This window comes from Meles meles, chromosome 2 (assembly GCF_922984935.1).
Source record: "Meles meles chromosome 2, mMelMel3.1 paternal haplotype, whole genome shotgun sequence".
Classification (NCBI taxonomy): Eukaryota; Metazoa; Chordata; class Mammalia; order Carnivora; family Mustelidae; genus Meles; species Meles meles.
Window position 1 is genome coordinate 118,791,792 of NC_060067.1, and position 26,591 is coordinate 118,818,382.

A 26,591-nucleotide genomic window follows, 5' to 3' on the forward strand; every position below is an offset into this window, starting at 1 on the left:
ATTGTGTAAATCAAAAAGGGCTTTTTAGCATAATATCCTTTACCCACTGTGATGTTTAAATTGTTATGTGTCATTTTGGCTTAGCTTTGGTGCCCAGTTGTTTCATCAAATGCTAGTCTAGATGTTGCTGTTAAAGTATTTTTTAGATGTGATTAATATCTACAATCCTTTGACTTTGAGTAAAACAAATTACCTTTAATAACGTGCATGGGCCTCATCTAATCAGTCAAAGGGCTTAATAGCAACAACTGAACTTTCGTAGAGAAGAAAAGAGATTCTACCTCAAACTGTAACACAGAAATGTTACTTGAGTTTGTAGCCTGCTGGCCTACCCTACAGATCTCAGATATGCCAGCCTCCACAATCACATCAGCCAATCCCTTCAAATAAATCATCTTACAGATAAATGATACAGATAATATATATACACTAAGGGTTCTGTTTTTTTTTTTTTTTGAAAAGCACTAACTGATTAACCTCTTCATTTAAAAAGAACAAAAAGACTAAAATCACCTCCATTATTAAAAAACTTATACAAGACAGATCCCATTATAAGACATTATATTAATGTATACATGTGTATGTTTGTCCGCACATGTACTTAACAAAGACTGATCCAAGTATTTTGATTTAATATCAAATAAATTTTCTAGTCAAAAAAATTTTTAATTCAGTAATATTTGTACAGACTCTTAAACTAGTTTTGATGGGGGTGTGAACTGCCTTACCTTCTCTTATTGAAGAAGAAGAATGTAATCAGAGCTTCTTTTCCTGACCACATTCTAAATCAGAAGCAATCATCACTTTTGGTCCCCAAGGAGTTCTAGCCTTGACAGAAGGCTGAGGATTCCTGGAGTTGGGCTTACATAACACAAATGTGTTACATGATTACAAAAATTTATCCCTTTCTCCTAACAATTTCATTATAAACCACAAAAACTGTGACCACACATCATACTCACTCTTCAGTTTTAAGGCAACTTTTTAGTAGGTTGAAATACTACTTATAGGAATATTTTATCTCTAGTATTACTTAAAAAATGGCTGTAGTGGTCTTTAATTCATAAAATTAATAATGACCATATGTTATTTAGCAAAGAAATTTCTAGTTTTCCAAACTGTGAGTTTAAGACGGTTACAGAAAACTGCTTTATTCATCTTTTAATTTTAACACTTTTAAATCCTTTCTTTTAAATCTAAGTTATTTTGAATTATAGTATTTCTGTGAGTTCTATAACTAGGTTCCCAAATGGGGGAGAAATTACTAAGAAATATAGCTTTTCTGTTTCTGCTTCGTAACTGAAACATTGCCACTGACATCAGATGGAAAATAAAAACAGGAAAGAGAAATACATGATGTCCAGGATAGATAGTATATATACTCCAAAAACATGAAAGGTAGAACTATAAAGTGAAACAATTCTCCATGAAAATGCCACACAGCCATTTCCTGTAGCTCATGGCCCTGAAATATATGGAATTTCTGACCAAAAACAGAAACAAAAAACAAAAAAACAAACTAGTACCTAAGCTATTTTTGAAATATTCTTATAAGGGAATTATAAAGGCACATACTTCACCAATATCATGTAAAAGTGATCAGCAAGTCATTATAAAACTAGTGACCTGGGCGCCTGGGTGGCTCAGTGGGTTAAACCGCTGCCTTCGGCTCAGGTCATGATCTCAGGGTCCTGGGATCGAGTCCCACATCGGGCTCTCTGCTCTCTGCTCGGCAGGGAGCCTGCTTCCCTCTCTCTCTCTGCCTGCCTCTCTGCCTACTTGTGATCTCTCTCTCTCTCGCTGTCAAATAAATAAATAAAATAAAATCTTTAAAAAAAAAAAAGCTTTAAAACTAGTGACCTACGTAAATAAAGCTTTTCTACGATGATACAGTCACTTACTGCCACACTGGACACTCTGAGCAATGCTGTGTGCAGGGGTGGAGTACTGGAAATGAGCACACTTACTCTTTATGGCAGTTCAGGAGGCCAGGAGGGTGGCTACAAGAGAGAGAAAAGAAGGCCACCAACTCCCATTCTCAGCAAGGACCAAGGATATGTGAGTCCTGCAACTGGGAACTAAGCTTCAGGAGGCGGGGAACAATACATGTCTCATTAACCAATATATACACAGGGCCTAGTAGCATTTGCTTACTGAATTTAAAGAATTCTGTCAGCCTCATGAGGCCTCCAAAATGGGGATTTAGGCTATGGGATTTGAGAGGAGATCCCATATTCTAAAGGCCTTAGAAAGTCCTGTTTCGGGTTCTGTTTTCAGGAAGTGATAAACCAGACTCTTTGACCCTATCCTCTGTACCAGCCTGTACTACCACTTCTTACTTCCTTAAACCTTACTAATCCCCTAACACCTGCAGCATATATGCCCATACTTCCTGGTCCTTTCATTTTTTTTCAAGACTTTTAGCCATTTTAAGTTACTCGGTTTCAAGTTAAGAACAAATTTTCAGTCTGTGAAAAAGCCATGAAGAGCAATATTCAAAGTGAGCCTGGATGTGATTTAGGATAGTGGCTAGAACAGGGAATAGTTCGCAGAGATGGACAAAATTCAAGTCACTCTTAAGCAGTATTCACTCATTAATCAATTCCTGAGGATCTTCATATCACTGATTTAGACCAGCTGCTTGAAAACAGAGTAAAACACAAAATCCTTGTCCTCACAGAGCTCATGATCTAATGGGCATAAAGCACAACCAAGCAGTGAATTGTGATACTTTAAATGGAGACTTGACACCCAGAATAGGCTTCTTGAATAGGATTGCAGTAGGTGTATTTGAACTTACACTTGAACTGGGCTTTGAAGGGCCCACTAGAATAAACCAAATGATGACAGGTTAGTCATTCCAAGTGAATGATGTAGTGTCTCCAAAGATAGGCTCTAGGATTAGCAAAAACAAAAATAATTTGCACAATTTTGCAAGAGGGTTTCAGCAGAAGCCTAGTACCCTGGATAGCTCCCCTGCCACGGAGGTGACTGGAGACAGGAGCACAGCATACTGGAACAGGGCTGGAGGACCTCCAGAATTTCAGAATGTCCTATATTGAAATTAAAACTCTTCAGCTTTTAAAATACCTCATTCATTCATGTCTTACATAGACCTCTGGGGCTTTGTGCTTTCTGTATCATCATCCAATGAGCTCAGGTTCACTACTCCTCAGAAATATCCTAGGTGGCAATTCCTTCCTTCTCTTACTAAAGAGTTAGCGCATAGTGACTTTACCCTTTATCCCTTCAGTACCTGGACCTGGGACATTCGAAATTCCCTTAGGAATGCTTCGCAATACACTGTTCCTATAATCAACTTAGACTATTCCACTGTGGAGCCCTTTATCCTTTCAGAAGCTGAACTGTGTTGATGAAGTATGTCCTCAATACCCCCATATTTACATATTGTGTAATACTGTAGGAAATAACTCTCAAAGTTCATTTTAGCAATAATGTTGCTATAAGTTTATATGCTTGTTATGCACAAATTTCTAATGACTTTCTTAATGGCCCAATTTAGTGATCTATATTTTTAATAATACTCCTTTAGGAAGTACATTCTAACTTTAGTAACTCGTTTATTAACAAATACTTTTAGTGTTCCTGGGTCTTGTGCATATGGATAAAACAGCAAAAATCAAAGTAACTATCCTTGAGCTGTCTTGCCAGTAGTTAACATCCTTTTTTAAATTTAGGAATACTGAAGTAGAGACCTATCAGTTTGGTTATCCATAAAATATCTCGAAACTTTACCTAAAATAAATGACACTTATCTACATTTCTAATATTGAATTGGAACTACTTTTTCCTTTCCCCAACTGTCTCATCTGATGTTTCTGTATATGCTGTATGATTTTCCCCTTTCAAGCCTTTCTTGAATATTCTGGAGAGTACTATGTATTAGGAAGCATTACTCACTAAACATATTTCATACATTCAGACTTAATGCTCTGGTAATTTGTATAACTATAAATAAACAAAAGCAAATAAACACAAGAATAGTTTCTAAAGGAAGAACTGCCTAAAATGGTAAAGCCTACATTTGCTTTACTTTTGCCATACCTTTATTCATGTTCATTTGTTTGGTTTGTGATCATATGCTGCTGACATCCAAAAGAAACCAAAACACCCAAAACAAACAAACAAACAAACACAAAAGCCGTACATACGACAATAACAACTCATTAACAGAATCAGAGTATTTAACTACTTCCAGGCAATAGTTATTTGCAGGGAATGGGTACATAAGAAACATGACATGTTAGTATGAGTTTGGTTGATAGAGAAGGTATATCACTAAGACTCCGAGGAGAGTTGAATAGGGGTGTTCAGCAGTATGTTAACACAGGGATACTGCTAGTTTTTATTAACAAGTACGGAAAATCAGAGAATGTATCACACTATCCACAGTATGCTTCTTTAGGGGTCCTATATTCCAAACATATCATATTCAAGTAAGTTTATGAAGAATGGAGAAGAGGCAGATCATACTGAAATTAACATTTGACTAGAAAAGGAAAATCAGCAAACCCTAAAGAATGCATATGCACATTCCACACATCTTTGTATACATGTATCACATTTGGGTACCAAAGAAAACATGGGAGAACATGTATTTCATTTATTATGGATTAAGCTATTCAGGAACTTTAGGAACCCCAGGAGGTATTCTTTTTGAAATAGGCTGACTTATACATAATAAGCATTTACAAAATGTTTCTTGTCAATGATGATGAATGAGGGAGCTCTATCTTGTGACACAGCTGGGTAAAGGAAGATTACGTATAGCAAAGTAAGTCTCGTGATGGTCAGAAGCTGGTAAGAGACTTGCACTAGAGTCTGGGAACTGCTCTAGAAACCCAGCTATAAATACTTCCAAGAAGTCCAACCAGCCTGAGTACCTGGAAACATGGCAATGTGCCATAAGTAGTTGGCAACATGGTGGTCCAAGAGTGAATATTGGAAATGAAGCATACTTCTAAGAGCTGGTGATATTTAGAGACCAAGAAGAGTGATATTTTGGGGAGAGTCTGCCTGGCTCATAAAAGGACACAGGAAATGAAGTGGTTTTAGACATAGGATCCCAGTCTTTAAAGTAATAAAGTAGGCTCTGTCAAAAGAAAGTCTTTGCTCAAATACGAGGAGAAATAGTGACAATTGGGCAATTTATCAAGATGCACAAAAAAAACATTAGGTAAGAACTCAGTTTATGCTATAAGAAAGAAGCATTACTATAAATGTTATAATATTGGGCTGGACATCAAGGGTGGCTGATGCTTACTCTAGAAGTGCTGAGTTAGAAACCAGTCAGTCTTCCTACTACAGAAAAGGATTAATCCTGAATCAGGGGCAAGGCTGAGGCTCCAGTTAATGATTAAATGATTCCACCAACAGAAGCAAGTTCTGGTAAAAGCTATAAAACAGGCCATAAGTAAAATACCCAGTTAAACTACTGATTTTTTTTTCTTCTTGTTGATATGCATCTATATTTACTCATGTTACTTATTGATTTAAACACATTATAAAATATGTAACTTTGTATAGTCAGTCTAGTAAGAGGGCTTCAGAATAACGAAACTCTTTAATTATCCATGGACTTCTACAGAATCAGCCTTTAAATACTTCCTTTGCTACAAACATTTGAACACTGATTAAACCCACATTTAAATAAATAATCTGAAGATTAAAAGCCAAAAGAAACTAAGTTGATACTACCCTGTGATCATATATTCCCTTGCTTGAACAAGGTACCCAAAGCTGTGTCAACCTTTCCAGAAGATAAGCTGTATATCTCCAAATATGGAGAATATCTAATGTTCGAACTTTCTCTGCATAAAGGCACTCAATCTGCAAATTATACTTGTTTACATATTAAATTTTTGTTAACTAATTGGGAGATTCTGACCAGATGGGGGTAAGAGAATTATGACTGAATGGCAGGGAGGGCACATAATAACTGTATTGAAAAGCAAATTAAGAAGAGACCTTCAGCTCTGCAAGATCTCCATCACTTATTCAATCACTGGAAAAGCAACAACAGTATCACCGAAGAAGGTAGCATCAGCATAAGCAATGCACAGATAGTGCTGAGCCCTGAGTTAAATCAGGAATAAAGAGAAGATACACTCCTTCACATTCTCTGTCTACTGGTTTCAAAATTTCTGCATCAGCGTGATTTAAAAAAAAAAAAAAAAAGTTTGGCTTAGCTTGGCAGACCACAGAACACAACCTCAGTTTCCTCATTTCTACTAAAACATATACACAAAAACTTTATAATCTTAGAAGAAATACATGGCATCATACATATAGAGTGCTTATCATGTAAGACCCGATCAGCACATTAGAGCCATTGCTGTTGTTAATGAAATGTATCTCATCATTTGCAAAACAGAAAGGAAAGCAGTGCCTGTATATATATATATGTCCTAGGACTCCCTGGGTTTTAAAATGTCTTCTACAGTATCTTTCTTTGGAAAAACATAAAATATCTTTATCATGATGGCGCACACTTACTCAACCAACATTTACTGGGCACCAATTGTGTGTTAATCTCTGATGACATAATATTGAACCAATCACATAAATACACATAAAATTAATATTGCAGTAAGTACTGCAAGGTAGAGGAATACAGAATTAAAACAATGTATCATGGGGCAAATGATGTAACAGAGGAGGTCAAGGAAAGCTTCCTTAGGGAGGGAATGATTGACTCCATTAACTGAAAAAGAGAAAAGGGTTGAGGGAGAGAAAGAGAGAGAGGCAGGAAGGAGGGAGAGAAGGAGAGAAAGAGGGCTACTGAAAGAGTTACAGGTTATCTTACATCGTGAAAGATGTACAGATGTGGTCTAAAATTTATTTCAGCACTAACACCTTGAGAACATTCCACACATGTGATGCTATTGTTGCACAGCTGTCATATTACAGAGAAAGATGATTATTCCGTTCCCAGTCCAAAATTATCACATAAGAGTCAACAAGACTAAACAGAAAATGGTCAAGCTTTGTACACTGTGCATATTTTTATAACTACCGGTAAGGCCTAGCCTGGGGTGTTTAGGGTCCAGCGAATTCTACACTTTTTAAATTATTTCCCCAATCAATAGCACATATATACACAAGAATTAGGAACTCATCTAATTCCTTTCTTAAATATACTTACAATCTGTATATACAGTTAAAATGAAAATCTTCTGATGGAGAGTGTCATACTTTCCAGACCTAGTTAAACCTTAGTCATCTCCAAGAGCTAAAGAAAGTACTTAGCTCCAAAACAGGTGGAAGACACAGCCTTCAAGTAGGTCAGTAGTTCTCAAACTTGAGAGTGCAAAAGAATCACATAGAGGACCCCAACCTAGAATTTCTAATTCAGTTTGTCGTGGAATTAGAATTTTAAGGAGTTCACTGCTGCTGCTGGTCAGGGAACCACATTTTGAGAACCACTGGTCTTGTTTAAAAATTTGTCATTAAACAAAAATGTGGAGAAAGGAGAACCCTCTTACACTGTTGGTAGGAATGTAAGCTGGTACAGACACCCTGGAAAACAGTACAGAGGTTCCTCAAGAAGTTAAAAATAGAACTACCCTACCATCCAGCAACTGTACTATTAAGTATTTATCCACAAGATACAAAACTGTGATTCAAAGGGGGGACCTGCATCCTAATGTTTATAGCAGCAATGTCCACAGAAAGAGCCCAGATGTCCACTGACAGATGAATGGATAAAGAAGATGTAGTATATATATCCAATGGATTACTATTCAGCCATCAAAAGAAATGAAACCTTGTCATTTGCAACGACGTGGATTAAATTAGAGGGTATTATGCTCAGCAACATAAGTCAGACAAAGACAAATACATATGATTTCACCCATATGTGGAATTTAAGAAACAAAACAGATGAACATAGGAAGAGGAAAAATAAAATAAGATAAAAACAGAGAGGGAGACAAACCATAAAAGACTCTTAATCACAGAAAACAAACAGGGTTGTTGGAGGGGAGGTGGGTAGGGGGCTGGAGCAACTGGGTGATGGGCATTAAGGAGAGCTCTTGATGTAAGGAGCACTAAGTGTTATACGTAACTGATGAACCACTAAATTCTACCCGTGAAACTAATAATACACTATATGTTAACTAAATTGAATTTAAATAAGAAATTTTTAAAAATCTAATCTGTACTAATACTGAATTAAAACAAAACAAAACAAAACAATCCATGGTCTATACTGACCTGAGAGGGAAAGCTTTCTGTCAGAGAAGAATGCCAGCCCATTAAGTGTAAAAAAAGAATTACAAAATCACCACTTTCTAACCCTAATGTTCTATTTCAGGTCAGAATCAATAGATCCCAAAACCATTCAGTCAAAAGTTGCTGGTAAACAGGATATTCACATAACTTTTAAAAAAATAACTATTATACAGTCTGCACTTGTGGCAAGCACCAGGTATTGTGTGTAAGTGCTACAACACTAAACTGTACACCTGAAACCAATATTGCATCATATGTTAACAAGAATTTAAATAAAAACTTTAAAAAAGACTTTGCCATAAGATAATGTTTCCTTTAAATTTTATACTGGTATCAGAACATAGTTACAGTGTTCAAAAATTTTAATCAGCTTAATTAAAATTTTAAAAGTGTTTAATGCCGTTTAAATATGAAAAACCAAAAGCCATGTTTTAAGTTAATCCAGGTAGAAGGCTAGGCATTTGGTCAAACAAACTGTATCTGTCAACGATCAAAGCAGAAATCCCTCTTAAAAAAATTTAACATCATACCACAGATACTAGTGAACAGTTTCAACCACCATTTTTCTTTCTTTCTTTCTCCTTTTTCTTTTCTTTTTTTTTCTTTCTTTCGTCCATTTTATTTAGCTCACATGACAACAGCTTAAAATGCAATATGGTCCTTTAAAAATAAGAACTGGTAACAATCTCTTGGTACTGTATCAACTGCAGTTTAGATTGGTCAGCTTTATATTTTTATATTACATTTAGTTTAAACTACTTACTGAAGTACTTAATGAACCAGCATTAGGGTGTTTTGTATCTATTTCCCCATCCTTTTTCACAGCTTCCCCCACCTCAGACTTCATGTTTTATTGTTAACTGACACTCTTGCATAGTGAAGATAGTATTTCTGATAGAAGTGTATGTCTTCAATATAAAGCAAACAGATTTTGTCACTATCCAACAGGGAAATAATGCAGAAGCTGTCAGTCATACACCAGGAGAGATTACATTATCAAAGTGATACACCTGTGACATATAGTCTAAAACCAAACTCAAAAGAGACCAATTAACAGACAGCCTGGTTTCTACTGTTACTATGTTGGAAATGATCCCACTTCTACATGAATATGAAACTGGTGATTTAATAGGCTTTTCGCTTTTGCAGTAATTCTTATCTATTCACTATCAACAGAATATATATATGAAAATCTTTTAATCCACATAATCTGAAAGTAATTCTATTCTGTTATCTATTGAAAGTCATATCTAGTATTTGTACTATTTCTTTACTGTCACCATAACATACTTCTAGGATATCATATTGAAAAGACAGGCTGAAAGTCAACTCAGATGTTTCCTCCTATGTTCTTAAAATCAAGAAATTCATTTTAAATGGTTTTATGTTTCCACAAAAACAAACATATATACAAAAAAAATAACTAAGTTCGGAATGCTTAGAGACAGGACATGCTCTTATTGTTGATACCATTTATGTATCAGAAGATAGTCTAAAAAAATCTTTAAAATCACTACAATTCTAAAATTATTCACCATGAGCCCTGCTTCCTAACTCTATATTCATGAAAAAAATAATGTAAAGATATATTAACCACTGTGTGAGTGCGTTCTAGTAACTTTAAAATAAAAATATTACAGAAAATGTTATTTAATGGATTATACATTTTATATAAAGAATAAATATTAAGCATTCAATGAACGGTGGCTATTAAAATAGCTATTCTTTTACATATCTCATTCTATTTTCCTTTAGAGCAAATCTAAGGAGAGTTGGTTAAGGATGTACCTCAAACATCTCAATTTAAAGAGGTTTATACCTGCCGTCTTGATACTAATACCACGTTCAACACTTTTGTGTGATGAGGTACATCTAAACATTTAAAGTATCCTACGCAAATATATGTTGAGCATTCTGTTCACTAAAAGGCAATATAAAATCAAAGATTTGTATTCTTAGGTACAGAAATTCAATTAATTTCAAAAATGGAATATACAGAATGTTTGTACATCAAAAACCAACTCACCCTGCCCTTTCCACAACAAGTTGAACTGCTCTGCAATATCTAAATGTATTTCAAACAAACTTATTTCCCCTTATATCTTTCATTCTTTTCTATAATTCCAGGAGACTTGCAACTTACACTTCATATTTTCATCCACAAGCCATTAATCCCATTTATACTTTAAGATCAAGACCAACCAAGTCTTGCCTAAGCCTGAAGCCTTTCAGACAAAACTCAGTATGAAATGTAATTGTTATGCTCTGAATTCCTGCAGTCCTTGATAGGCAGGCAGTCTATTACTATGATGGGTTAACATGCATCAGCTTTGTCCTAGTTGGAGGGTAAGCTCGTGAAGGGAAGGGAGCAAGGAAGTCTTATGCTCCTCCACAATTCCTAGATAGTTCCTGGCAAGACAAACCCTTTATTAATGAGTACTATGTTGAGTAATGAAATGCAATGAAGAGTTGAGTAACAATAAAATATAATAAAAAGTTTTTCATTTTCTATTTCATGAGTTTGATGTAAATTAATATTCTGTAGTATAAATAATATATATTTTAAAGTAGTAAACAGTTACTGGTTCTCTAACAGCGTCAAAAAAATTATTTGTAGATATGACTTCTTAATGATGGCAGTAATACAATTCATCAAGTACACTTTTAAATTCCTCATTTTATCTACATTCCAATGATTCAGGAAAGTTAAGGTAGCAAACCTCAAAGTGGGGCTCTCAGTCCAAGTCCTAACGTAAAATATAAAACTGCACATGCTCCAATGTTGAAAGTGTATCTTATTTATGTTATTTCCTTCAGTAATCTCTACACCCAACATGGGGCTGGAACTCACAACCCAATAACAAAAGTCACATGCTATACTGACTGAGCCAGCCAGGCGCTAGGAAGCTGTATTTTTAACCAATATGAATTTAACTAAATCAAAAGAACAAATTCTTAACTCTGTCTTCAAAATAAACAGGACTGTTAAGGAAAGCTACTTTCACACTGAAAACAAAAACCATCACCAACAATTGGCATGTTCTGATCAAAGTACTGAGATCCTTAATTAATATGAAATGAAGACAAATCACTCTGACAATAGGTTGACCACTTTACTTCTCTTTCTTCTCCGTGAAATTAATGAAGGGGTGGTTGGAATTTCAATGTTTTAAAAACACTATGCTTGGCAGGCACTTAGAGACATTCCAATTTAAAATAATAAAGATACTGTCCTACTCTCTGTGTCACAACCCAGTCCTAGGTTCTATAAAAGCACAGGTTACTACTTCTAAGAACAAATTTGCTAAAGCTAATTGGTAGACACTGTCCCATGTCATCTCTAAGCTTCATGCCTTTGGAATTTGTACCTGTTTTAAAGTAAACAGAAAAAGAAACCAAAAGAAATTGTGTTGCAACCTAGATTAATAGTATTTTAGGTATTTCCTTAATAGTTCGTAATCAGTAGTAATCGATATAAACTCACCTAGGTGTCTTGTTCTCTTTCCTCCCCAGGGCTTTTAATAAAACCAGGCTTACAGTAAAACAAGTGTGCATTATTTTTAATAGCCTTTCTTAGGGGTACAGATGGGAGAATATGTGTTACATTTCATTGGAAGGTATTCAACTGTAAAATATGAAAAACGAGAGCTATTGAAACCAAGTAGGTACTCTGCCTCTTCTGAGTCCTACTGATGGCCCTAAGAGGTAAGAGAAGTGGAGAACAAGTATATAAAAACATTAAAGGGCAAGAGATCAGTGCCTTCTAAGAAACATTTTTTTCTACTGTAAAAAGACGAGTGCTTTCTGACTTCACTGCATATTCCAGATCCCACGAGAGAGGGGGAAAAAGCAAAATTGCTTCTAATTCTGAGAAAAGAAGAGGAGAAATGGGAGAGAGGAAGAGAGAAACGAAAGAGGGAGGACGAGGAGAGAGCAGCTCAGTATACACTGAAGGAAACCCCGAGAAATTTCACAACTCTTTGCCATAAATAGCCTTTCTTCTCACTCTGGATACCTCCTCCTTTACATCAGCAAGCTCAGCCTCCACGCGCAGAGAAGCACCATTCACAAATCCCTCCGTCACCCCTTCGTGCAACCCTACCCCTTGATGGCACCGCCTGTACGAGTCCCTGGGACACAAGCCAAAAAGCTGAGGGGGCCCCGGGGTTTCACCTCAAGGCTGATTATCTCTTCAGGTGAGCCAAAGCATTGATTAGTCATGAGCGCGAATGCACACGAATGAGCGTGCACACACAGACATACACACACACCCCTCCCAGGAGCCCTTGACGCGCCACCACAAAGCAATTTGTTCACACTAAGTCGCTGCTGTTCCTGCCGCCGCTGGGGAGGGTCTCGCCTTCAATCCAGGAAGCTAGCGCCTGAGGACACGCAGGCGGAGGCAAAAGGCGGTCCCGGCTCCGGCACTGCGGCTCCAACCAGAGCCCCGGGCTCCCCGCCCCCCCTTCCTCCTCCTCGCCGCCACCCCCGCCCCGGCGCCCGCACAGCGGGGCGCCAGCGCTGGCCGACCGCCCCTACCTGCGGGACGCGAGCCGCGAAGGAGGGGAGCGGCCCGGAACCTGCGCCAACTCTTGCCCCCGGCCGGCCACGCTCCGCATCGCCCTGGAGCGGCAGCCGCGGCCACTCGGAGCAGAGCGCTCAGGAGCGCGGAGGAAAAGGCCACGCAGCGCTCAAGGAGTCGCGGGCCGACAGCGAGCAAGCCCGTCCGCCCCCCACCCACCCAGCCTGCAAGGCCAGGTCTCCGCGCCGCGCACCGCCGGGCCCGCTGCCGGCGCCCCGGGCCTGGGCGGGGGCTGCTGCCGGGCGGCCCCGGCTCGGCGCGGTCACCTGCCCGGCAATAACTCCGCGTCCGCCGGGGTCTGGCCCCAGCGCAACGGCGACGCAACGCGCGACCCTGCGGGCGCGGGGGCACCGGGGGCGTTACTACCTTGAAGGGCTCCGCGCCGCTTGTTAAGGCTCCTCCCGGGCACTCAGAAATGTATGTCTTCGGGGCACAGGGGTGTCCTTCCTGGTCCCCTCCTCTGCCCTCCCTCCCCTTCTCAGCTGTTGGGCTCCTTTTCTCCACTCCCAGTTGCACAGAGTCGAGCTGCGTTTTTTAATAATCCTTCTCCTCCTCCTGCCTGCGCCAGCAGAGCTGCTCTGCCTGAGCCACCGCTTCCCAGTCAGGCATGTTGTTGAGAGAGAGAGAGACACGGATTGGCAGTCGGTCGGCGACTATTTGTGGTGAGAGAGAGGAGAGGAGAGCAGAGCAAGAGGAGGGCAGGGGAGGGACGTGGGGAGGCGCTTCCAAGTATGTGAGTGCGCGGAGTGTGACTGTGCGAGGAGCGCCGAGGCCACCACCGCGGCAGGCCGCGCTCCCCGACTGTGAAGAGGGCGGCGGCGAGTGGGGCCTTTATAGGGAAGGGGGGGTTATTGAGCGGGGGGAGGGGGGAGGCTTCGAGGGCGGCGCCCAGCCAACTGCGTCTGCTGGTTACCACACACGCATACTCATACATTAACGCGCGCACACCCAGGGCTGGCCGGTTGCTGAGTTTTCATTTTAAGGGAAGTCGTTTCCGACTGCGCTGACTTGGCTTTCCCCTTAGCCCATCCTTAGTTGTGTGTGGAGTCCAAATGCTTCGGTAGTTCAAAACAGAAGAGGGGGAGTGTAAAGCTGTACGAAGGGACCTCGAGGATGCTGAAAATGCACTATATCTTTCCTCTCCAAACCGCCAATGTTACCATCTTTCTATTCCACCTGTAAGGGAGGAAATTGTGAGGTTCTTTCCCCCTTTTACCTTTTCACCCAACTTATTCATATACGACACGTCTCTTCCCTCCATGGCAGCAAGGAAAGAAACCTGGCTTCTTTCCTCCAAGCAGGTCACACATCCCAGGAACCATTTACAGCTCTCGATTCTTCTGTGGGATAATAGAAGCACTAGGACTGTGACCTGGAGTGGAACTTGTGTTCCTACACCTAAGGTCCTCCACCGCATGGTAATTACAATCAGAACCAGCTACCATTTTGCTATCATTTGAGTGATGGCCCCTGGAGAAAATTTTCCAGTTTAGAGATGGGGAAGACTTCAGATGCAGGTGCTGTTGCTTACCTGATTTGTCCTCATTCTCTCTCCCATTGTATTGCCCCATTTCCTTTCAGGTTTGCACCGGGTCCTGAACTCTTTCCCATCCATCCTCGTATTTATATCCACTCCAGTATGTCTAGCAGGCAATACAGCAGATGGAGTGCACTTAACTGTGTGTGTGTGTGTGTGTGTGTGTGTGTTTAAAAAACTTTTTAATAACTGTGTTTTTAACCCATTCTGGTGCCATGTAAGACCATTTCTAGATAGATAACTCATCTCCACTGTTAAGTTCATACAGCTGACATCACCTGCCTAACTCGCCTCCTGTCCACTTTGTGATCTGTCACACTATTGTGTTGAGAAACAGTTTCAAGGACTCTAAATGAACTAACTGGCCACAATCTGATGAAATATGAATATAGCGGGTGTAAAAGCAAGGTGTGCTTTTTGAATATTAGTGGTTGATGTGTATTTTGGCATGGATACAGCCCTGATTTGGGGTGACAGCTATGAAAAATTATTTTTTTCATAAATGTGACAAAAGAAAGTTAAGAACCTTTCAGAACCTGGGGAGTAAGGGGAGAAGGTTGACAACTCAGTCTCTCCTTATTAGTAGTTCATGGCCATTGCTATGTCCTCAGGTTTGGTGTTTTTTTTTTCCAAATACCCGTTAAGTATTCTCCATTTTACTATTTTCACTGATTTTCCTTTCCCCTAGTTTCTTCATGCCTCATACAAAGACTTTAGAGTCTGTTAAAGTACATTAAAAGTGGCTTAAGCATATAATCAAGAAAAGGCAGCAAGGCTGGGACCAGTGGACAAATATATCAACATGTAAATACAAGCTATTTTAGCTCTTTTGATTAAGCATTGAAAAATAGGTGTACTAACAAAGGATGTTGGGATTTAATGTGGGCATGCCCCATGAAAGAAGCTATTATAATTTCTTCAGTTTTACAGACCAGGTAAGTCAGGTTTGGGGAGAGTAGATAGTTAATGTTAGGACACATACAGGTTAATATATGCAATTGGAGCTCAACCTACTCTACTCCATTCAGAACACCTGGTTTAGTCAAAAGTGTTAACAGTATCTTTAGCTTTTAGATAATTATGAAATAAGCTGACCTACAAATTTGTGGCATTTTCCTTCTATCTCCCTTTTACTTTTTCCGGTGCAACAAAGGATTACAAGATATTTATTTTTTAGAGGTAGGCAAAGATTTAAAAATCTTAAGTATTTGGACTTACAGATGAAAATGTTAGGAAACTTTTCTCCAAAGTCCTTACTAAAGGAATCCCACTCTCACTGCAAAAGAAAATTCTATAGAAGAGCTATTCCTGATCTGAAAATTTGCACTCTGCCAGTAAATATGTAGGTTTGGTAAAGAATCCAAATAGACATTAAAAAAAAATTATATCCCCCTTTAAGAACAATGTTCAGTCATATTGGGCAAGTTTTTGGTGCTTTTTTGTCCCAGGTCTCTATTTAATAAGGTGTCATCAATAATGATAATTTAATAATGACCCCAAAGTGCTTACTTTAAAATTATACATTAGACCAGTTATTTCAAGGGCATTTCTGGTAACCACAACTGATTGTAATTTTCACACTCTCAATTGCATTCATAATTAGTGAGAACCATGACAATCTGTCAATTGCCTTTATTCATTAAGGTATTAAATAAGCCAACATTTCTTGCTTAATTTTCTAACAATTTCGCTTTTGACATAAAGTCTAGAATTCGTACACACTACACCAGAAAGACATATGAAAATATACAACCTAAAACACTTCCAAAAAGTTGATTCATTTTAACTTCTTTGTATTTTTTGTTGAAAAAAATCTGTACTAGAAACCACATTTATAAATTCTAATGAACAACATTTCAGAAGTAAGTGAATTATTCTCTTTCAAGATGATTTAATGTTTCAAGCAGAATTTCCCACTTTTCTACACTTTCAATGATACAATTTTTGTTGTGATAGGAAAACAGAAAGTTAATGACTCTTTCCAATTTGTTCATTTTCATCTCTTATGCTTGCTGCTATTTGGTTCCCAAGTGCATATAACTGGCAAGTTCAATGAAGATTTGGCATTGCACCATTTGATGAAAGCAGAAAAATTAGGTTGCCAATTACATATGTGCCCCTTATGTGCACTGAATTCCCACTGAATGCAGTGATGAGCCAAATTAGAAACCCTTCAGTAGTGGTACCTAAAAAGTGAAATTAGCATCTAGGGAAGGCAAGGAGATGATTTTTCTTTACAATGCTATTACTATAATGAAATATATAAGATGTTTTAAAGAGTAACTTTAAAATATTTACAAATAATATGGAGATGAAGTATCAGAAAATAAATTTAAAACTTGCATTTCTTTTTTCCTGTCCTAGCCATTTTATTCATACTTGATTTACTGAATAACCGACCATGATTACCCAATCTTTATGAAGAAAGTTAGGTAAAGGTCACTTCAGCTTGCTTTAGCCTAATAAGATAAATGAAAAAAGAATTAAGTGTAAATTTGTTGTTAACATTCAGAATTTGGGGGCAACTGGGTGGCTCAGCGGGTTAAAGCCTTGGCCTTTGGCTCAGGTCCTGATCCCAGGGTCCTGGGATTGAGCCCCACGTTGGGCTCTCTGCTCAGCCAGGAGCCTGCTTCCTCCTCTCTCTCTGCCTGCCTCTTTGCCTACCTGTGATCTCTGTCTGTCAAATAAATAAATAAAAATCTTTTAAAAATTCAGAATTTCTCTCATATTACTAAGAGGTAAATTATCCTTTTGTGACACTGTTGTAATATGAAAGTGGCATTATAAGTACTATAGAACAAGAAGCTTTTAGTGGAGATTGAGGCTGAAACTTGCACTCAAGATCAAGGACTGATGAGAAGTGTAAGATAGAAGACAGGAAAATTGACCCAACTGTAGTTCAGGGTCCAGAAAGCACAGGAAAAACTCAGTTTTATTATGGTATTAATTGGGGCAACCTCCAGATAGATAGAGCACAGTAGAAAATTTAGATAGAATTATCTTTCAGAAATGGTAATAATAATGATGCATACCTGGTAAATTGTCTTTTTGCAACAGAAATCCTGCCCGGTACCAGAACCGCAAGGTCTGCTCATGTTCTTACTTTATGAAGGAAACTAAAAGGCCAGCCAGGTCAGCTGACCAGGATTTCAGAGAAGAATCCCTGGCTGAAGCTAAGGCCAGATGAATGGGTCATAATACCCACTGGTTGAGCTGTCTTTGGTCTCGGAACCATATAGACACCAAAGATCCATCCCATAGGCAAACGTGATAACAAGACTATTCAGGTGAATGTATGCTACCCACTCTCCTTGCCACTGGGCTACCAAGTTCCAGTTTACAAAGTGAACCGATTCTAAGCCCATTTAATGGTCTGAAAGATGGTAAGTGCTGTGGAGAGGCATCACTTACCCAGCCACCGATGTAGTCCTGACTTTCCAGGGGAGACTGTCTAGTTAGAAAGCTGAAAAAAAGTTGAAGTGTTGAAGGAGGCAAGAACTGACATCAACATTAATGTTCTCTGAATTTATGCCTCTATTTTTTAAAAAAGGGTGGTAAACTATATTTAAAATAGTGTGTATAAACATAAAACCAAACGAATTTTTTTTTAAGATTTTATTTATTTATTTGACAGACAGAAATCACAAGCAGGCAGAGAGGCAGGCAGAGAGGCAGGCAGAGCGAGAGGAGGAAGCAGGCTCCCCGCTGAACAGAGAGCCAGATGTGGGGCTGGATCACAGGACCCTGGGATCATGACCTGAGCAGAAGGCAGAGGCTTTAACCCACTGAGCCACCCAGGCGCCCCAAAACCAAACGAATTTTTATAAGCAAATTTACAAGTAGGAACTTTTCCTTTCATAACAATTTCCTTCTTTTTGTTTATATATCCAGATGTGATCAATAAGGTCTTTTGGGAAATGACCTTGGGATTTCTCACCTTCACATGAGGTAATTTTCATGTTCAAATACTTTTTTTTTTCCTGACTGCAATATTACAAAAAAAAAACACTAAATGTTTTAATTGGTTAAATACCCAATTAATTGGTTCATTTCTTGATGTCTCTCTGGGTTACAACTATCAAAGTGATTTTTTTCTTGAACTTTTGAATTGTTTTACTATGATTATCCCCACGCATCTGTTTGTTGGCATTTCACTGAAAGAAATAGAACCTGACACATTTTTTAGAAAAATAATCAGTTAAATCATCTCTAAAAATAGTGTGTTGATAAAATTTGAAACTATAACAATAAATCTATAAATCATATAAATAGACCTACTACTACTAATAATAGAGAACTATAACAAATGTGTAATAGTACTTTTGTACTACTTAGGTATATAGTAAAAACAGATAATGCAAATAAAATAATCTAAACCATATTAAACCAGTACTTAAGCAGGTTGGAAACTGGTCTTACCATCTGTCAGTTTCTATACTGGCAGTTTCACAAATGAGATCTCTTTTTAACAAAACATCACAGCAGGAGATACAGACATGTGAATTGTAATTAAAATGTGAAAAATGCATTTCCTAGTTTTTGTCATTTGTATAAAGCTCCTCTTATACTTTGAAGTTCTAGACATATGAAATTATACAAAATGAAAGTCATTTTTATTTTGCCAAATCTATACATTGTTTGACCAAAATTTTTACTTCCGTAATAACTGCACATGCTGTCATGAATTAAAGTGTGTTTTTTTTTCCTTATGTCTGGTTCACTCAATAATGAGATTCAATTATTTTTAATCATCCAAATGTAGAAGATGAAGAGAAATAATTTGTATATTTTTGTGCAGTCTAGATCTGCTGAGGACTGATTTTATTGCTTTGTAATACCGTTATATTATGTAAATAAAAACAATATTGAATTTTATTCACTTTCTGGAAAAAATAAACCAAATGAGATCAGTTTGCAGTCCCCATCTTCCATATCTTGGATTTTTTCTAGAAATTTAAGTTAATGTTAAAGATAGCAAGTATTCTTGACCTTTGTCATTATGGGATTTATTATGTGCATGTGTATTGTGTATCCAAACCCATTCACATCCTAAACCTGCTACTGGGAGTATAACAATGCTTTATTTTGTACTGTCTTCACTTCCAACTTTTCCTCCAAATGTTAACATTTAACCTACAAGATGGGTATTGAGATAGGAGTGAGTTATTAAATCACCATATAATTGTTTGTTTCAAGTACAGCTGTCACAAAATATCCTATCCCATATGTACTTTTTAAAACGAGATGTTGAAACCATTCTGAGTGGTAAGGATTATGTTTTTTCTGCTTGACCTGAGTAGACCTTTGTGACTGCCTCCACCAATAGAGTATGGTGAAAATAATGTTATGTAATTTCCTAGGGTAAGTCATAAAATTGCCATTCACTTTCTGCTTGTTCTCTTGAGACAATTGCTCTTGGAACCTGGTCACTTGCTATAGAGACTATGTAAAGGACCACATGGAAAAGAACTGTTGCCTTCAGCCCTCAGCACCATCTGACAGACTCCACAGGCACTAATTTGTAAGCCACATAAGTAAACCATTTTGGAAGTAGACCCTCCAGCTCCAAATCTAACCACTCCAGCCAGCCATGTGGAGCAAAGACAAGCTGTAGTCTTTTTTTTTTTTTTTTTTTAACTGCTGCATAATGAACTTGCTACAAGCATAGTGGCTTAAAATAAAATTCAGTTTATTAGATCACAGTTCTGTAGGTCAGATTCTTGCAGGATGGGGCTAATTCTCTGTTCAGTATCACTAGCCTGAAATCGAGGTGTTAGCCAGGCTGAGTTCTCATCTGGAGGATCTGGGGTACAAATCGGCTTCCAAGCTCTTTCCGGTTGTTGGCAAAATTCAGATCTTACAGTCATAGTACAAAGGTCTCTGTTTCCTTGACACATGACTGCTTCCCCCTTCAAGCCAATAACAGCAGCTTCGAATCTTTCTCATGCTTCATATCTTTAACTTTGTCTTCTTCTCCCAGGCAGAGAAAACTCTCCCACAGACTATAAGCCAATGGTGGGTTCGTGACTGATTCACTCCTCATTATATTCCCAGTGCCCAGTTGAACAAAATAATGTATGCTCAAGAGAGAAAAGGGGTGGTGTGTATGACTGATGATTTACTTTTTTTTTTTTTTAAGGTTTTTATTTATTTATTTGACAGAGAGAGACATAGCCAAGCAGGGGGATTGGGAGAGGGAGAAGCAGGCTCCCTGCTGGGCAGGCAGCCCAATGCAGGACTCGATCCCAGGACCCCAGGATCATGACCTGAGCCAAAGGCAGATGCTTAACTACTGAGCCACCAGGCATCTCTGATGATTTATTATCATTTCTTGGAAAGTATATGTAATGGAGAAGGATTCTTGTTTATTATTTCTTCAAGAGCCTTTATTTTCCTCCAAACTATTGGAAGTCTTTTGTCTTTGAACATCTTTTGTAAGTTGTCTTTTGAACTGACTTTCAAAGTCCCACATAGGGCTCTCTGCTCAGTGAGAGCCCTATTTCTCCCTCTCCCTCTCCCTCTGCCTGCTGCTTCCCCTGATTGTGCTCTCTCTCTCTGTGTCAAATAAATAAATAAAATCTTTTTTAAAATACCAGAGGTACTGGCTTATAAAGGTAAATTTATTTCTTTATAAGTTTTGGAGGCTGAGAAGTCTAGATCAGGGCACCAGCAGGGTAGGGTTCTGTTGATAGTCCTATTCCTTGTTCATGGCCAGTGCCATCTCACTGTATCTTCACCTGGTAGAAGAGGCAAGGGATCTCTGTGGGACCTCGTTTTATTAGAACCGTAATCCCATTTATAAGGGTGGGCCCTCACGACCTAAGCACCTCCTAAAAGTTCCACCTTCTAATACCATCCTATTGGGTTTTATCATTTCAACATATGAATGGGGGTGGGAGGACACAGACTTTCAGACTATAGAATAGGTCAAGGCAAGAAGAGATATAAAACCTCAGAATAAACTCACCTGTTTCCAAGAGGTTTAACTGATAATTGGAAATAAGATATGATATTTTGTATTGCTATTCACATTTTTTACTCATTAATAAATAAATAGTTATAATTAGTCATCTTCTCCTTCATATGTCATGATAATGTTTATGAGTGAAAATTCCAGCTAATAGAAGGTCACATTTCTGAAAAATGGCATGAGATTTCGGTGTATCAAATGTTCCTGATACAAGGCTGAATCATAGGAAGTAAATACTGAATAGGAATCTGAAATGATAAAAATTAAAGAGGTGAGGAAAAGAAGACAGTTCATCATGAAATAGCTCCACGAGTGGTCCTGGTGGGAGAATTCATAGCTAAAACTAAGCATAATCATTCATGTAGTCATGCAACAAAGGCAACAGAGTTAAACACAAATGATATATTAATTAGTCTTTTCCTGGAAAACTAAGATGAAAGTGACAGTCAGACTAAGCATACTGGAAGAACATACTTGCTAGCATGATACTTAAGAATTATCTTGAGATCTATATTAACTGCTTATATTAATTTCTCACCAATCACGTGTTTTTATTATCTATAAGACATCTTCATTGGAATCATTAAAAAGTAGAATTTGAAGGAGTCTTAGTCATACAACAAATTTATATTGAAGTTGTTAAACATGCTAAATATTATTGGTAACCAAAATGGGGGGGGGGGGGCGGAATTCTCACCATAGAGATAGTCATGGAAACAAATGATTAGAATACTATGTAAAGTACAATAGAAAAGGTATATAAGCAGTTACTCTTCATCTTCAAGGAAATCATAATGCATTAATAGATATACTACAACAAATGATTGTAATAGTTAACTCTCAGTCTTCATTTTACTTTAGTAGATTCTGGATTGGAGTGACTTTGTACTGTGTTGATCAAGCTAAACTGGAACTCTGTTTCCCAGAACTCCCTTTCTTGCATTCGAGTTGTCAGGGAAAAAAAAAAGTCTTCATAAGATCTGGGAGGAAGAAATGAAGCAGCAACTTTACTATATGCAGAAGATTAGTGAAGGGAACCAGATGTTGTGTTAGCTCACACTTCTTGTTATGATCTACTAGCTCACGTTTTTGGTTTGGGGCAGTGGCTGTCTCTGCAGTTCCCGTAGCTCCTGCCAGACCTCCTTTTTAACCTCTCTTGATTGTACATCTAGAAGGGTATAGGAAGCTCCATTGTGGAGGTCCTTCTGCATGTCACTATCTGCTCATCACATGTAATGTTGAGGTTGAGGTAGTGACAGACCGATGTAAATAGAGATTGTCTTTTGGAATTCTAATTTATCCTGAGGATTCCACTTTGTCCCAGCCAACCCTCTATCCACACAGCTTTTCCTCCCAAATGCCAGTTCAGTTGCTCTCAGTGATTTAAAACCCATCATTAAATGCAGTGGCAATGGACTTCCTTAGTCTTCTCAGCTCCCACAACTACATAAGATCTAACCCCATTAATAAATCCCTTAGTCCATATTACTCATATTATTTATGCTTCTCTGACAAAACACAAACTTATATGGATATATGTTATAGAAAGAATCAAAAGACTACTGAGGATTAGATGTGGATGGTGAGGAAAGAAAAGAGTCAAAGATGACTAAATCATAAATTAACATAATTTTAGTCATTTCCTCCCATTTAAAACATTTCTTTCATTTGGCTTCTGGGACACCACAGTCCCCTGTTTTTAGTCCAGACTCTTTCCCTATACATTTTCAGTCTCCTCTGCTGGATTCAGCTCACCTCCATGACCTCTGTTTTTGGAGTACTCCAACACTCAAGACTTCTGTCTTCTATTTATACCCACTCTTTTGGTGAGCTCATTTAGACCTGGAGTCTGGTGCCATCTGAATGCTGATGACATCCAAGTTTCTGTCTCTATCCCTGAACTCCTAATTCATGTCTACTTGCCCACTTGGCATTCCTGCTTCTATATAGAAGCATCTCAAGCTTAACATACACAAAGCCTTTTGGATTCCTCGCAACATCTCGACACCTCAGTATGTGGCCTTCTCTATCTCAATGTCCACTCTATTCTTCTGGTTGTTTATGTTACAGACCTTTGGGTCATTCTTAGTTTCTCTTTTTCTTTTATAATGTACGGCTAATGTGTCAGCAAATCCTGTTTGTGTTATCTTCACATTATATAGAGTATTCAACCATTTCTCCAAACTTCCACTGCTATGACCTAGTTTAAGCTACCATCATCTTTCACCTGGGTTATCGTAGTAGCATTCTAACTGATCTCTACATCAACCTTTGTCCCTCACAGTAATATTATCAACACAGTAGACAGCATTATCATGATAAAATCTAAGTAGGATCATGCCAATGTTCTGTTCAAAATTCTCCAATGGCATTTTACCCCATTGAGAGTAAATGTTGTTAGAAAGGTCTATAGGCCCTGCGTTTCATAATTCCTCTCCTACATCACCATCACTATTTGCTGTTACATTTCCCTCTCTGAATTTAATTCCTAGATATGTGCAGGAGTCCCTTCTTACTTTCTTTCCGGCTTTGTTCAAATGTCAATTCAGTGAAGCCATCGCTGGCTGTTGTATCTAAAATCACAAGTCCACCACACACACACACACACATGTTCACATCCACTTCTGAGCCCCCGTACCTGTTTTATTTTTCCTTAGCACTTACCTCTATCTAAAACAGTATATAGGGATGCCTGGGTGTCTCAGTCGGTTAAGCATCTGCCTTCAGCTCATGTTATGATCCCGAGGTCCTAGGATCAAGTCCCACATTGGGCTCCCTGTTCAGCAGGGAGCCTGCTTCTCCTTCTACCCACCCCCCCATTCGTGCTTGTGCATGCTCTCTCTCTTGTGCTCTCTCTATCTCTCTCAAAAATAAATAAATAAAATATATTAAAAATAAAATCATGTATATTGTACCTATTTATTCTCGTTTATTGTCTGTTTTCCCCACTAACATAAAAGATAAAGAGGACAGGGATAATGGAATATTTCTGTACCCACCCCTGTGCCTAGAGTGGTGTCTTCCACATAGTGATCCTCAATAATATCTGTTAAATGAATAATGAATCACTGAATAAAAGCACAAGACCATATATTCAATGATAGAGGCACATACAAGAAGTGCAACAAGGGGAAAAGAAGTTTTCAACATTATCACTGACTTTCTTGACAAACAAAAGCAAATTCTTGCCATTTTGCATAAACTTTTTAAAAAAGTTTTTATGTACTTTTTTCTGATTTCAGTATTTATGAGGCATGTGGTAATTGATAAATGTGTCTTCATAGTGATTCTAAAACAGATGATATTCATTCATTTATTCATTCAGTCCCCAAATGTTTATTGAGTGTCTACTGTGTGCTGGGAGTTAGATACAAAGGTGAAAAATAAATCTTCACAAATTTTAATTAAGCATTGACATTATGCTAGGCTGATTATTAAACTATGGAGATAAAAAAGTAAAAAAGTCCAGACAGCTGATAATCTAACAAGAAAGATGAACAAATAAATAAATAATTACTAAGCTGTGTGATGAAGGCTACAATAAATGCAAAACAGAATTTTGAAAATTATATAGTACAGGTATAAATAACCCAAACTTAAGGGATAACTTGTCAGGGAAGGATTCCTATTAGATGTCGTATCTGGCTTGAGTTCTAAAATATATATCTTGCTTGACTATATAAATTTGTTAGAGAAGTGGTAAAAAAATATTATTCCATTCTTTGAGTTTAATAAATATTTGTTGATTTTTTTAGTATTCAGATAATCTTGGGCTAGGGAATATTATTTTACAAACATTAAATTTATAAAACTACTTTTATTCAATTATAATTAACATGATATGTTAATTTCAATATAATGATTCAGTAATTCTATACATGAAACTATTTTTAATGTACACATTTTTTTATTTTTATAGCTGAAATAAGATGAGATTGCTAACTCATAAGTCTTAAATGTTTTTCCAGATTCACATGGACATAATGGAAAATACTTATGACACCTATATATTTGAGAATCTCTGTCTGTGAAGAATAACACAATGGACACATATTCCTGAGAACCATAAAAATGAAAAATTAGAATTCAGTAATTTCACTTTTTTTCTTGAGCCTCAGTAGATGAAAAAAATTACCTAATTTTCTACTCAACTTCTAATTTATTGATTTTTTTAATTTAGTTAACATCAAAACATTTGTTTTGTTTCATTTTGAAATCCTATACTCAACTAAAATGCCTCAATAAAGAAGATAATGCATTGTTTTGCAAGAGCATTTTGTATTGGAAGATTTGTTTAAGTTCTGTGTTTGGTGCGTACCCTGTGGCTACTACTTACGGAAGACATCAATTAGAAATAGACTGGAAGAACAATCACAAGTTTAAATTGAATCAAAGGAGTCTTCCTGAACTCAAATGGTTATAGTAATGTGCATATTTCACTCAATATTTTTATATGTCATAAATTTTTTGAGGCAGTTCTATTTTTACCCATATTCTGCATAAATGACAGCCTCAAAATATAGGTCAGGGTGTTACTAACTGTTTAGAGCAAGTACACACTCAGGAAATTTCTTTTCCTAACGATCCTGCTAATGACAGATGGATGATTGGGCTTTCTGAGATTTAAATGCAAAGTTAGAAAATTTCTAAAGGTCTGTATCTTATATATGTAAACACATATAAGCTTTGACTGTAAACAATGAGGATCTGCCTAAAGATGATTCATAGCTAAAATTTTAAGGATTATACATTAACTTAGATCTTTCAGAAATACCACCCCTTGATAAAATCAGATCGTATAGCTATAGGATTAGATTATCTATAAAAAGTCACGTTTTCCTTGTAATTATAATGTCCAGATTAATACTGCATTATTTGCAATAACATGACTCACCTTTTCCAAGTCAATGCATAAGAATGTGATTTTTATGTTATCCATTCAATTTGGTATTTTCCTGCTAATGAAGGCACATCTGTCATTCACTGTGTTAATGTTCAATGTTCTAGAAAAAATATGCCTAGAGCCTCACTGATTAACTACTTGAAAAAAAAATTATGGGAAACATAAGTGCTGAAGCATATAGAATGTGCTACCATATTAAATATATGTTCATTAACAAAAATAAATTTAAAAAAAGAGTAGCAACAGCAAGTTATGCCTCAACAATCTGCATGAATTTATGTCCCTAAACATTCTTCCACTCAATACTCTGTAAAATTCACAGTGTAGTATTTGTACCCTTACATTT

At 37.5% G+C, this 26,591-nt stretch overlaps 1 protein-coding gene across 4 annotated transcripts in view; it reads right to left on the reverse strand.

The window, feature by feature from the left end:
* Positions 1–13,464, reverse strand: part of CCSER1 (coiled-coil serine rich protein 1) — an 877,572-nt gene extending 864,108 nt beyond the window's left edge. For all 4 annotated transcript variants that reach the window (XM_045997844.1, XM_045997841.1, XM_045997843.1 and 1 more), the window contains exon 1: positions 13,202–13,464. The gene's annotated coding sequence lies outside the window, so the exon portion shown is untranslated. The remainder of the gene's footprint in view (positions 1–13,201) is intronic.
* Positions 13,465–26,591: the final 13,127 nt, after the last annotated feature.